This window comes from Vipera berus, assembly GCF_964194415.1.
Source record: "Vipera berus genome assembly, chromosome: 5".
Classification (NCBI taxonomy): Eukaryota; Metazoa; Chordata; class Lepidosauria; order Squamata; family Viperidae; genus Vipera; species Vipera berus.
Genome location: NC_138207.1, coordinates 19,750,056 through 19,765,337, shown reverse-complemented (window position 1 = coordinate 19,765,337; position 15,282 = coordinate 19,750,056).

The following is a 15,282-nucleotide window of genomic DNA, read 5'->3' as shown; positions in this document are numbered from 1 at the left end:
GAAGTGTCAAATCCTCAGAATTTCAATTAAGTCATCAAATCTTTCACTCTGTATTATTCTCTTTTTTTTTTAAGCAGCGACACCTTTATATGGAAAGCCTGTCTCATTGTTGTTCGTGAACCTATATTCCATTAATCTCATAATAGCACATCCCTGTTTTATAAATAAAACTGCTCTTTGTTATTTTATTAAGGGTATGTTTCTTCAATACTTTTCTTGCCTTTGACAAGGATTTTTGGGGGATTTTGCAAGTAATGTGTGATGGGTAACAGTACACAATTCACTCTTTAGAGATTGACTCTTGGCTCCTAAAAGAGTTTCATAAGCTTCAAGCCTAGCCCAGTACAAAGGCAAGATAAACTATTCCTTGAATGCGAATTTATTACAACTTTATAGTTTATCAGCCTTCTTTTTGTTATGTTCAAATCTTCTTGGCAGGGCTTCTTAGCCATTTCTATTTGCAAATGCCAAAAATTGTCAATCAACATTGCAATATACTACAGTATCTCTCTTTTACAATTATCCTTAATTAAGTTGGTCCTTTTCTCTTTCTAGCAGAGGTATCAAACTATATGGTCATTCTTTTAAATCTGAGTTTTTATTAGATTCTTTTCTTCAAGAAAAATCAGTCTTATATCTGTTTCAAAACCTGCCACCAGCTTTACCCCAATGTAACAGGCTTTCCTGCAATGAAAAAAGTGATGAAGATCCTTGGTTTCTAATTTTTATTTATTATTCAATTCACATTACTGTAGACTGTATATGCTTGTGTCTGCTTGCTGATTGGGTCCCCAATATGAAGCATGGAAGTAAGATGGTTTGCTTCTGATTTACATGATTATATTAGTTGAATGGTAGAAATTGGGGTGGAAGCAATGAACTTCAAATAAACCCAAACATAACAATTGCAGGCCAAATTCAGAAAACATTATGCATTCTACAGAGAAGCCTACTTTGAAATTAGCTTTCTTGTTCATATAGTGGGCCTATTATTAGATCAATAGCATTCCATATTTTCAACGTCTTAGAAAATTACATTTCACACTCTCTCACACACAGAGAGACATATGTATGTGAAATATAATTTTATACATATGTATTAATTTATGGAAGCTTAAAAGAAGCTAATATTAAAAGACTATTAACTGTCTGGCATAGCAGGTTCTGGAGTTACATGTCAAGAGTGAAAATTTGACAGCTACATGTCTTGTTTTCATCTTGTCATTAGAATGGGGGGGAAGAGAAATGAGGCTTTGAATGGGTTAGTTAGAGAAACGAAACCTCTCCAGTTCTGTAGACATTTGTTAAATCACAGAGAGTTGGAAACTTTTCAAGGACATTTTAACATGGGGAAGAAGATAACAGAAGGTTCTCAAAACAACAAGGGGATGTTTCCATGAACTTGGAAGGTTGGGCTGGGAATGTCATTGTTATATTGTTGAAAGAAAAATCTTCATCAGGGTCCAGGGAACAAACAACATGGAGACTGCTTTAGAAAGAAGGTTGTAGTTTATTGAGGAGGAGAGCCACACAGAAAGATGGCTCTGGGGGAAAAAAACCTGACCACATCGAGTAGAGTGGTTGGTTTTTGTACCTTCTGGGGCTCTTGAGGTTGTTTCCTGTTCCTGTTTCAGGCTTTGGATTTCCTGTGTCACGTACTTTGACCTGAGTCTGAATGTGCCCTTTTGGTATTGGTGGGTTAATCCTATTGTAATGTATTGGGCTTTGTCTTGCTAAGGAATATCACGTGGGGTTAATTGCTGGAAGGTTGCTCAAGCAGGGAAGCTGGCTAATGGCTCCCAGCTCCTCAGACAACCCATCTCCAGCGCTGCCATTGGCTGCCTCTAGGGTGGCAATAGCTTGCTTTAAACCTATTGGCCGCCTCCTAGAGGCCAGGGTATAAATTGCTGCATTCACAGCCCTGTTTCTCAGTTCAGTTCCTGCAACTCAGAGTTCAGTTGCTGAACTCACTCGCCTCGTCTCGTCAATCAAGCAATGAACCCAGTATCTAACACCTATTACGTCCTGTCTTAGAGTTTGGGTGGGATATGTAGATTTTAAGGGTTTTTGTCTTCCTAATTTCTTTGGTTTCTAACTGGAAGGCTCCAACCTTTCTGAATGGATTATTGAATTTGCATTTCTAAAAGCTGGCTTCTGCCTAGGGGCTGGGCTGATTTCTGGGGGATGGTTTCTGTCCTTTTTAAAGATCTTCTCCATTATTCCTTTGGGGAAATATATTCTGCCTTTTTAATATTTCCAAAAATATTTCTCTCTCTGGATTCTCCCCACAATATGCTTTAGTTTGATATCTTGGGATTTTAGAGTTAGTCTTCCTTTGTGTTTCTTTGTCATGTATTCAATAACACAGTATTTTTTTTTTCAAAAAATGAAAGAAATCCTGGACTTTATTTGAATATTTGAGCTGGAGGTTGACACTACATCTTTCTTTTCCTATCAGCTAAAGTAAATACTGAAGTCTTCCACCAGGTAGAGTCATCCTATTATGGTGAAACTTTTGCACTTGAAAAAAGCACTTTGTATATAAGAGTGATTGCTTACATATTAAACCACAAGTGTTGTCAGTCAAATGGGTGATTAATGTTTGAGTATTGAAAAAACAATTTTGTTTCTCAACTTTCTAGAGTGCCATGAGAGGTGATCTAGTTATGTGATCGTATAAGCCAAAAGGTTAAGGCTGAATTTCAATACATTTTTTTGTAAATAATAATAATAATCTATTTATACAGGATTTTACTAGGATGCAAATTCTATTGCTACTATCCTTCAAAGGTTGTCTCCCTGCTCCTACCCCAAAACATACTCATAGTCAACAAAGGCAGGAAATGGAACATAATTCTGCTTTAACATGTTATGGCTTTGCCTACCTTTCTGGTAGCCAATATAGTTCTTCCTACTCATCTGAGGATGATTCATAGGCTGGGAACATAACAACAGATGGGTCTACCACATGCTTATAATTAAGAATTTATAATTAGAAAGTGAAGCTGGACAAGACTACTTTGTGTATTGTTTAGTTTAGCCCAAAACTAGTTTTTGTTAATATTAGATATGTGCTATTATGCTATTAGCTAATTATAAGTGTTGATACTAATGGTGGGAACTTAGCAGAACCTGCATCTGTTTCTGTTTCAAGGCCTATTTATTTTCTTTACCTCTTTTAAAATGTTTAGCATTTATAATTAAATGCATGTTTTGATTTTGATACATGAAAATAATGTACATCTTTGAGAATAAATAGGAAGATATTTATAAGCATTATTCATTAGCTGAGGGAAAAGAAATCTAGAAAAAGTGAAAATAATCATCTATATAACTTTAGACTGAAGATTAAAAAATGTACTGAAGGTACATTTTTCCCCAGAGGTGAAAATATACCATATTGTTGTAGACATCTCCCTAGTTAATGTGTACAGTATAATATACATGATTGATCCAATGGATGAAAGCACATACAGAACTTCATGTTGTATTTTTTTCCTTTTGTTTTTCCTTTTGTTCATGTCTCTAGCAACACCTAATATCCTCAAATTCTCTCCTTAATGTTATCTCCCTCCCTCCCCTCTTTCCTTCCTTCCTTCCTTCCTTCCTTCCTTCCTTCCTTCCTTCCTTCCTTCCTTCCCCCACTTTAGTTGTACCTCACTTAAGCAACACACTTTTAACCTTTGTAACATGGGTTAAAAAACAAACCAGAAGAATGTTAATGATCAATATCCTAATACATCACCAAAGTCTGTTGGCACAAGATCCTTGCAGGCATGACTTGGGCATATAGACAAATACACTCTACTGTCACAGACATTTGTAAATGCTTAAGGGTTTCATAATATTCATTAATTTTATTTGGGTAATTGGAAATTGTTTAAACTCCCTGAGTCCGAAACAGATTTCAGGCAGTATTCAAAACATGAAGATTCAAAATTAAAAGGATGGTACTATAAAAAATGCTGATGGGAAGTTATTTATCAAGCCTATGTATTATCTTTCATAGTTCCCAATATTTGCTGCAGGAGAATATGAGAGGTATATTATAAGTGAGCTAATATTCTGCTTGTGAGTTCCCTTATGGATTTACTTTATCATCCAGAGAACAAAATATTGCACTAAGTAGGCTTTTGCATTAACTCAGATTATTATTGTTATTTTTAATATTCTTAGGTATTACTCAAGCAATAAGGTGGATAATCAACTATTTTTTAAAATATACACTCAGAAAGGTAATTCAATAAATTAAAATACCTGAGTAGATTAAAACATATTGTCCTGTGGGGAAAAAATTCTGCCTGATTGCAGCTACCTTTCCTAAATGCAGATAACAGTCTCAACTTCTCTCCCTCTGAAAATCATGATCCTATTTCTAAAAGTGTCATATATTTATTTAGTTATTTAAATTCATTGGCTGCCCAACTCCAGTAAACTCTGGCCAGGATACCAAACTAAAACATACACACACAAAAACAATGAGAAATATTAAATCAAGTTCAAAAAGAAACCTGAAGTTTCTATAAAATTGTTGGTATGTGCTCAAGACCATGGAAACTGATAACTTTGTTTTGCCACTTTAACCTGATCTGAAGCTTGCATATGAGCAGTTTGTTATGTGTTTGACAGTTATATCCTGGTCACAGATTTACTGTTATATCTGATTTCTTTATCTTCTTGTACCAATAATATAAGTAATTTGATTTCTGTGTGCTTGGTTTGGTGCTGTTCATGTATGTAGGCATCATTTTGTTGGTTTGAAGATTGTTTTAGCAATGAAGAAGTCATGGGAGTGACAGAAACCTAGAAGCCTTTCACTCGTTTCATTTCCTTCTGTCTATTCTATTTTCCTCTGTAAATAATTCCAGTATTGATATTTTAGACCCCAATCATAAGCAGATCGTCTCTTTTCACATTTTTATTGATTTCATATTGGACATGAAACTCACCAGTATTCTTTTCTTCTACATTTTTATTACATCAGCGGTTGGAGTATAAATTTAAATAACTATCATATTAAAGATCAAACTTACATTATTTTGTCACTAACTTCTTTGTATCTAAGTGCTGTCTTTGCTGCATCCTTTGTGACTATGGAAGCAACACATTTCTTCTTTTCTTTTGAGTCCCAAGCCATAAAAGGTATAGTTTTCTGATTAGAAGTATCAATTCCATTCCATTTCAGCTCTCTGTTACACAAGATGACATTGTGTAGTTAACTCACTTCATATTTCTCTTGTTGAGTTTTCTTATATTCATGCTTTCCACTGTAATTCTATCTTTGCAATCTCAAATTTTCTTTTCCTGCATGTCAGCCATCAGCAAACAGATATCCCAAAGTATTAAATCTAAGCTTGTCATAAACACCATTATTACTCCTAAAGATAGCCAGCTTTTTTTCTTATGTATGTTGAGTGCCATCTGACCTGAGGGAATCATCATCTGGCACTGTCATTAGCCAGGCACACTGCCTGAGGAATTCTGGGAGTTGAAGTCCACAAGTCATAAAATGGCCAAGTTTGAAGACCCCTGCCTTATACCATATAATATGAAATGGAGCTTTTCTAGCTTTATGGGATTCTTTATTGTATTTTGTTTGAAAAATAAATGCTGTCTTTGTTTTTCAGATTGATGGACAGGATATCTTGATTATTATTTCAGGGAATATTATATTACTATCCTTCCATTTTAATATTTACACCACAATGCTAATTGTGTTCACTTCCTTCTTTTTTAGTAATGTGTTTTATTTCTTTACTCGTGAACATAGTTAATGCAGCATGTAATTATAGGAACAGCACTTTGAATTCAAATGATAATTCCTAGATGATTTAATTTGAATGATCGGGAAGCCATTCATTTTATTTTTCTTGGGGAATGATAAGCAGCTCTTGAAAATAATAGGTGTTATTGGACTGTTACCAGGAGTATATGAGAGAGAGAAAAAATCCATCTGGTGTTTCTTAAGGGGCATTTCTTGTACAAGTAAGAAAATGAAGACAGTTTTTCCAAAAGTAACAACCCTAGTGCATCAATGATCATGAAACTGGCACAACCTGACATCATTGCTGAGATACAAAATATAAATTCTTATAAAATCAGAATCAAATATCAGCTTGAGGAAAACTCACAATCAGCTGAACACTCTCAGACCAACCTCTAATTGTCAATATGATAAGTGCATCCATGTTTTTCTACTTTTTTAAGGAAACAAGCTAATAATTATAGAAATCTTAAACATAACTTTAACAACTAATATTTTTCCAATATTATTTTCCTGTAAAATGCAGGAAAACAAAAAGAATATTCCAGTTTGTATGCATTATTGCAATTCTTGCTGCCACAAATGTACCCATCTGCTGTTCCCCATCACTAAAAGATTGTAAACTAGAGAATGATTTTCTGCAAAATAGCCTGACAAAGTTCCAGTGTTTCATTAGAGGTATAACGGATAAGGCATTCATACTGTAGTGATAGTAGATAAATTCACAGAGGCCATAAAAAAGTCTTTTAAAGTGTTAGTGAAAAGATGTGAGATTTAACTGAGATACTTTTTCGTCATGCAATGCTATTATTAGCTGGGAAATTGTTCAGTCATGACTGGCCTTCTGCTATTAGACCATTTTTGGAAGCAACATAGTATATTGCTGCAGAATCAATGCTGCAGAATTCTCATTTGATTTTGCAATTCTGTATTTCCAGGTTTGTGCTTGCGAATTATAGAATCTATTTTATAGTCAGACTCTAAAAAAAAAGTCTAGTTTGTAGCTGTAAGAGTAAGAGTAGTGGTGGAGAGTTTTGACAACACAGTCTTCCCAGAAAGGAGCCTAGATTAAGATACTGAGCAATCCCAAACTATATGGGGGAAGAGGAATCGGTTAGGGAAGCCCCACCCCAGAAACCTTCAGTATATACAGTATCTAGTATGTTATAGCTTTTCTCTGGCAAAATTCTGCCTATTAAGTAGTCACAAATAAAGGATTAAACTCCATGGGATTTTGGTGTTCCATCTCTGGGCTTGGTCCTGACAAGAATAGCGAAGTCATGCAATGAGAGCCTCTAGTGAGTTTTTAAAATGTTCCCACATCAGCTTCCTTGATATGTTGAGAATGTGCACCATGAAATCATCAACCAGTACTTCTCAGCTAAAAGGAGAGGACTGTGGTTTTTAGTCAATGTCCCACCCCTAGAATAAAGCTCTTATATGACAAAAACTCATTTCTAAATATTGGGGAAGGGACTAGCTCTTTGAAATGTGTGTGTGTGTGTGTGTGTGTGTGTGTGTGTGTGTATGCATATGCATATATACACACACACAGAGAGAGAGAGAGAGAGACAGACAGACAGTTAGAGAGAGAGAGGGGGGGATATAGAAGAAATGGTAAAGAAACAAACTAATCAGGATATTATTTTGTTTAATCGGGATATTATAAATAAATATACTGTGTCTGTCTGTCTGTCTGTCTATCTATCTGTCTATCTATCTATCTATCTATCTATCTATCTATCTATCTATCTATCTATCTATCTATGTATCAATGTATCTATGTATCTATGTATCTATCTATCATCTATCTGTATCTAAAACCTATCATCTGTCTCTCCTCATGTCCTCAAACCCTCCATAGATTAATAATCTGATAAAAAGACTAAACAAACCAATATGATTACCATAAAAAAGCTATTACATGGCTCATTAAATTTAACTTCCTTGTAGGATTTTTACACACACACACACACACACACACACACACTGTGTGTGTGTGTGTAATATACATGATGTCAACACTGCAATGATCCTGGCTGAAGCCATTTCTGCTTTGTTTTCAGTTGTTACAGTATTGAGATGGGGAATAAGTGGTTTTAAGGTTAGACTAAACAATAAATTGTCCCGGGAAACCAAGGTCATTGCTACTTGGCTTTTGGCAGGCTGAGCCTTCGGTTAGAAAGTCTGCCAAAGTATTATATTGGAGAACGTGGATAATGACATAGTGCTGGGGTGGGAAGTTCAACTTTGTAACATTGTGACACTTGGGAGGGAACTCCAGTCTTGGTTTCACTTTTGAATGTGCGGATAGTTTGTAGCCAATAAATATGTTCTTTAAGGAAACCTCTTGCCTTGGAGTTCTGCTTTTACTGGTCTCATCTATTGGAACCATGACACACACTATATATACCACCCCCACTGTGTTGAAATTTCAATCTTGTGTTTCGTATTCTGATTACAATTATATGGTACAACAAAATATTAGACTTTTCAGCCTGACAGAAATTCTTCATACAAGGAAATATATGTACTTTTATATCTTTATGTGTTAAAATAAAAATATTGTAATAAATCCACATAACAAATGTTATGATACAGATATATGATAGAAATTTATGAACCAAATGATGCTTTAAAACTATGACTTCTTATATGTTTTGAGAGAGAGAAAAATGTTTAGGCAAAGAAATTAAGGAAATAAAATCCTTAATTTACCTGTAGACATCACTTTGTCCTCTTCTTATCATATGGATTATTGAATTACAAAAATTGTAATTTGCACAAAATAAAATGTTACATATGAAGCAAAATATGTCCATTCAGAACTTTGCTTGAAGGAGAGAATCATATAAAGCCTTTCACACAGATCTTCTCTTACCTGACAGAATTTGCTGGTTTTATTTTCTTTAGGTTATGTCCATTATAGATGGAGGAAGTTGGCTAAGCAAATAGGCAATCAAGGTAGTGGTAACCCATTTTAGGCATCTTTCACAAGGAAAGTTGAAGCCAATAGGTGAAAGTCTGGAAACTAAATTCAATATAACTAATTTAACCCACATTGGGCTAACCAATCTGTAGTAGAAGGAGTGGCAGAACCTGGGGGCAGTGTTAAAAGAGGAACTAGCCTAGAATCCCTATGTAGCCACAAGCAGACTTAGTTTGCTTATGGTTATGTAGGGCTTCTAAGCAGAGCCCCCTGCCCCCCTCCTATCTACCTTTGATGAAATCAAAATGTCTGTTTCAGTGGGAAAACTACATCAAACAATCCAGTGATGGACTTTCTTCATCCCATCTATTTTGGCCTTAGGAGTGGAATAAGAGTTCAATTTCTCTGTTTAGTAGAGTTTTCTAGTTGTTTTATATTTAAATGCCATCCATCCCTGAGAGAAATAGATATTCAATATAATTGGAAAATAATTTTCAACCAAAAATCATTTATTAGGTAGCCAGAGGTAGCCAGTGAAAATATATTCTTTCCCCCATACTCCTGAATAGCACTGCACTTTGAGATAATGTTCTAATTAACCTAATTGCAAAGAGTACATTGAACTGAGGCTGAGATCCCAAATGACACAGCAACAAGAGGCAAGACACTGAAAGTCCTTACTTTCTCTACTTACATTCAAAAATAGATTTTATTACAATAATAATGAGTAAATCCTCTTAATAAGGCAAAGCTTGAACCAAGGGGGTGTTCCCCCCACCATTCATTTGATGGCAAGGCATAAATTAAGCATTCCTTCTTCAATTTAATTAGTATAAGCCATCATTATAATGTAGCCCATAAGTGTTTGCTTTTCCTCTCTCAGGCAAGCCTTCTGTACTCCAGAGATTTACTGTAAATCATTGACTGTTAATTTTCTTGGATTTTATTACAGCACATTTGCACAGTCAACTTCTGAGTAGGAACCATCACATACTTTCCTAACATAAGATGATCTCACAGTGTGAATTTCATGAAAAAACATCCAGATTTTATGATTTAAAAACAAAAAACTGAAAACAGTGAAAGTTCACATAGCCTGCATTTCAGGAAAAGAGTTGAGTTTAAAATCCACACACACTGTAAGAAGGAGGGTGGAAGTCAGCAATTCCTTGGCCAGACTTGATAGTTATATAAGCACTCACAACTATTGGGTTTCAAGGCCACTAAGCACAGCACAGTACAATACATGGCAGCACAGCCATGTATTTAATCAGGGGGAAGTATGGAGAAAGAAAGGTTATTTTATTTTTATTTTTTTTAATTTTAATTAAATTTCTATTCCCGAAGGACTCAGGGCGGTTTACAGGGCAGAATAAAATACAATATAAAAATAATATAGAATTAAAATACATTAAATTAATTAAGCCCAATTAAAACATTTAAAAAGCTAAAACCCCTTCAGTCCAGGCCTGATAGATCGAAAAACCAGGTTTTCAGGTCCCGGCGAAACAAATGCAGATCGGGGGCGGTCCTAAGTTCCACGGGTAGATCATTCCAAAGGGCAGGCGCACCCACAGAGAATGCTCTTCCCCTAGGAATAACCCGCCGGCATTCCCTAACCGGTGGTATCCTGAGAAGGCCCTCCCTGTGGGAGTGCATGGGATGAAGGGAGCTTGATGCCGGCAGCAGGTGTTCCCTCAGATAACCCGGACCCAAGCCATTAAGGGCTTTATAGGTCATCACCAGCACCTTGAATCTCACCCAAAGGGCAACCGGAAGCCAATGCAGCTCGCGGAGTAAAGGTGTTACATGGGAGTATCGGGAAGCCCCCATCACAACTCGCACGGCTGCATTCTGCACCAGTTGAAGCCTCCGAGTGGTCCTTAAGGGCAGCCCCATGTAGAGAGCGTTGCAGTAGTCTAAATGGGAGGTCACGAGTGCATGAGTGACTGTGCGTAGGGCATCTCGGTCCACATAGGGTCGCAACTGGCGCACCAGGCGAACCTGGGCAAAAGCCCCCCTGGTCACGGCTCCTATATGATCTTCTAAACTGAGCTGTGAATCCAGGAGGACGCCCAAGTCAACGGGGGGTAACATAATGGGGGGGGGTTATGGCATTAAACATTTGCATCTTTTTGCAGGAAATAAGCAATAAATTTGTTTGGTGGATTATTTTCTTTTATACCACACTTAATTCAAAATAGCTCTGAGTGGTTCCTATTGAGCATGGAGAAACATAAGAATAAATCATAATAATCATTGTAATAAAAAAATATCTCCTAATGATGCCACTCTAATGGTATGTGGGAATGACTTTGGAAGACGGGAAGAGGTGCTGCCTAAGGAATAGTCAGATAAGAGACAGCATAGCCCATGGATAGTGGGTGGGGCAAGAGACTAAAAAGGAACAATCCTAGTTTCTTTGGCTGTAAAGGATAATTAGGGGATTGGAGGTAAAACAAATGAAGAATGGTTGCAGGAATTGGATATGTCTAGTTTAATGAAAAGAATGATTAGAGGTGACATGATAGCAGTGTTCCAATGTCTAAAGGGTTTCCAGAAAGAAGAGGGGGTCAACCTATTCTCCAAAGCACCTGAAGGCAGAACAAGAAGCAATGAATGGAAACTAATCAAGGAGAGAACCAACCAAGAACTAAGGACAAATTTCCTGAAAGTTAAAGCAATTAATCAATGGAACAACTTGCCTCATTGTTGGTGTTCTAACACTGGAGATTTTTAAGAAGAGATTGGAGAGCCATTTGTCTGGAATGGTATAGGATTAAAATACACAAACATCAAACCTTATAGAGCATACAGGTGAGAGAGAGAGACAGGTAGGTTTTGTTGATGGTAATTGATTTCTCATAGTATCTATCCTCTCCCATGTTATTCACTTTAATGACTAGTTTTATTGATTAAGAACAAATTAGTATTCTAGAAAGCTTGTAGAGCAGGGGTGTCAAACCTCCGGCCCATGGACCAGATGTGTCATAGCAAAACCGCCCCCACCCAATTGCCAGCAATGGAAAAAAAGTCACGATACTTCATGGCACCTCACATGATTTTGCGAGTTTGACACCCCTGTTGTAGAGTTTTAAACTGGACAGCCACTTGTTTGGAATGGTATGGGTCTCCTGCTTCAGGGGATTGGATTAAAAGACCTCCAGTCCCTTCCAATTATGTTATCCTATTATTCCGTTGTGAATTTATGAACACATTGTAATCCTATTTTGGAAATATCTCTAAATCTGAAAAAAAAACCCAGCATGTTTAGTGGTACCTTTTCTCCTGAAGTACTTCATACATTTTGTTATTGTTTTGGTTATCCTTGAGCAAGTTTCTTCAAATATGAAGCACTTTCCCCAGGCTGTTGATATTGGAAACAAGTAACCTCAATAGTCACTGGCAGCAAATAATGTCCCAGAAGTAATTCCACTTTCCTCCTTTTTTTCTCTTTTTCCATGTTTGCCTTGAGCTTTCCAAAGTGTTTTTTTGGCTTCATTTTATTTTTTTATGCAAAGAAGTCCCATGTTGCAGGAAGATTTTAAGAATGATGCTGGTCAATTCAGAATCTTTTAATGGGACGAAGAAAGCTTTGTTTTAAACCTTTGGTGTGTATGGTATATGCAGGAAAAGGATTAGCTGTCAACATGCTGACTGAAAATCCACTCTTGTAATCTCATTTTGTCTGCAAGTATCTCTGCAAAAAGGATTTAAGTTTGGTTTCATCAAGTAATGAAAGGGATGATGCATTTCAGTCTGGCTTTGCTGAGCTGCTTCATTTAGGGAACTGCTTCAAAAGGTCTCCCAACAGCATTCAAGAATTCTGTACTATACTCTGGTTTCTCTTCAGATCGTATAAATCTTTCGCCTTTTACTAAAGAATTCTGTACTATTCTGGGCACATGCTGTTGTGGGCCTATTATCACAGCTTGCCTTCCTGCTTAACGTTATAGCTAATGCCCTGGATTTCTGCCCCTTCATGATATACAGTAAAAATACTTTAGGAAAGTTTGTGTTCAATGGAAATAATAGTGTGCATAGCTGAATTCATCCCCTAAAAATTGTCTGTCCAGAAAGTCCATGACTTTAATATGATTTAGTTTCTAGGATGAACAAACTCAAGTGAGAAAAAAAAACAATATTATGCTCAATTGGAAAAGGATTATTATCTCTATTAAAGCTGTTCTCTTTTCTTTATTTTCATACAAAGTACAGGTAGTGTCCTCTGTTTTTCCATTTTGATTTTATAAGTCCTTGGATTTATACATGAAAGGATTTGTACAGGTCAGTTTATAACAAGAGAAAAAATGAATGCACTTCATCAGTATATGATCTTTACTTAATATGCATTGAGATAAATCAATCTTTCAGATCTTTCGCTCTTTGGATTGTTAGATTCATTTGACAGCTTATGTTTGCAGTTCATATTCATTGTACTGATTCTTTCTCCCGTGAAGGAGAAAAAACTACTCCATGCAGTAATCTATTTCATAACTGATAGTTCTTATTATCAAATCTTTTCTTAAGCCTAATCTTGACTTCAACATCCTTGAAGTTTCATCCCATTTATTTTAGCCATACTCTCTGGAACAAGTGAGAATAAGTCCAATCCTCTACAATGTGTCTACCTTTCAGATTTTTCAGGACAATTATTGTATCCTCTCTTCACCATTCTTCTGTGAAATAAACAGGTCTTTGAACCTTTCCTTGTAAGAACTGGTTTTCAATTCTTTGGCCAGCTAGATAACCTTTTCTGGACATGCTCAAGTTTCTCAATGTCTTTTTAAAATTGGGATCTGTAGAATTAAATGCAGTATTCCAAATGTCTAAGGTAGAGTAGGGCAGGCTTATTACTTCTTGAAACCCAGACTCACTGCTCCTTTTGATTCCCCTAAAGGCCTTCTTTGCAGCTGCATTATACTGTTGTAATATGTTGAACTTGTGATTCACTAGTACACCGAAATCTTTCTTGCATGTGCTGCTTTGTGTCAGATACTCCTGTACATGCTTCTTTTATTTTTCTTATCTAGATGCGGGATTTTATATTTCCCTCTGTTAAATTTCATTTTGATTGATTCTACCCATTGTTCTAATCTAAGTCTTCTTATAATTTTCTCTCTTTCCTTCCATGTATTAAAAAGGTAAAGTAAAGGTTCCCCCGCACATGCGTGCTAGTCGTTTCCGACTCTAGGGGCCGGTGCTCATCTCCGTTTCAAAGCCGAAGAGCCAGCGCTTGTCCGAGGACGTCTCCGTGGTCATGTGGCTGGCATGACTAGATGCCAAAGGCGCACAGAACGCTGTTACCTTCCCACTGTAGTGGTCCCTATTTTTCTACTTGCATTTTTACGTGCTTTTGAACTGCTAGGTTGGCAGAAGCTGGGACGAGTAACAGGCGCTCACTCTGTTACGTGGCACTCAGGATTCGACCCGCCAAACTGCCGACCTTCTGATCGACAAGCTCAGCGTCCTAACCCACTAGGGCCACCACGTCCCTCTTTCCATGTATTAGCCACTGTTTAAACAGGAGGGAAAACAGTATTAAGGTAAATATTTCTGAAAAATCCCTAATAATAGGGTGTAGCAGAGAAGCAATATGTTATAGTTTGGTTTGAGGGAGAAAGAAATGGGATCTGATTCTGCTATACTATGCTAGTTAATGAAACTATGTATACAATTCTTCTTTGAGGATAAACTAATTTACTGAAACCATATGGTTCCCTGAAAAAATATGGGCAAGATTTTGAAGTGTTCATGGGTGAGCTTCAAGGCAAAAAGGAAGGAATGGCTAGAAAGATATATATCCCCTTTGTATAGATAGCCTCAAGTGGAGAAGAAGGCTGAAGAAAGAGTAACAGAATAACAGAGTTGGAAGGAACCCTGGAGGTTTTCTAATCCCAACTCTAACTCAAGCAGGAAACCTATACCATTCCAGACAAATGGCTATCCAATCTCTTCTTAAAACCCTCCAGTGTTGGGGCACACATAACTTCTGAAGGCAAGCCATTCCATTGATTAATTGTTCCAACTGTCAGAAAATTTCTCCTTATTTCTAGGTTGCTTCTCTCCTTGACTAGTTTCCATCCATTGCTTCTTATCCTGCCTTCAGGTGCGTCGAAAAATAGGTTGACTCCCCTCTTCTTTGTGGATGCCACTCAAATATTGAAACACTGCTATCATGTCACCCCTGTTTCTAGCACCAGAGAATGCCAGCCTACATAATGAGCATCCATGCTCATCAGATTTGCCCACAAGGAAATTGTCAGTAAAGTTATGCACTGAAATACCACAAACATAAACTAATTAGATTGCATGGAAATAGTTAAATTATTGGTTCAAGAAGAAGATAATTGCACATTGTTTAACCGCTTTAATGGACCACTGCATACATTTGTTGTGAGTAGGGAGGACCTTCAAGTCAATGTTGACTCCCGGTGACTACCTGGATTAGTCTTTGTGATTTCCTTGGCAAATTTTTTAGATATGGCTTGCCTTGCCCTCTTCCTTCTAGGGTTGAAAAAGAATGACAACATCACCCACTTTATTTTTTTGCCTAAGGCAGGACTAGAACTCTACTGGTTTGTAGCTT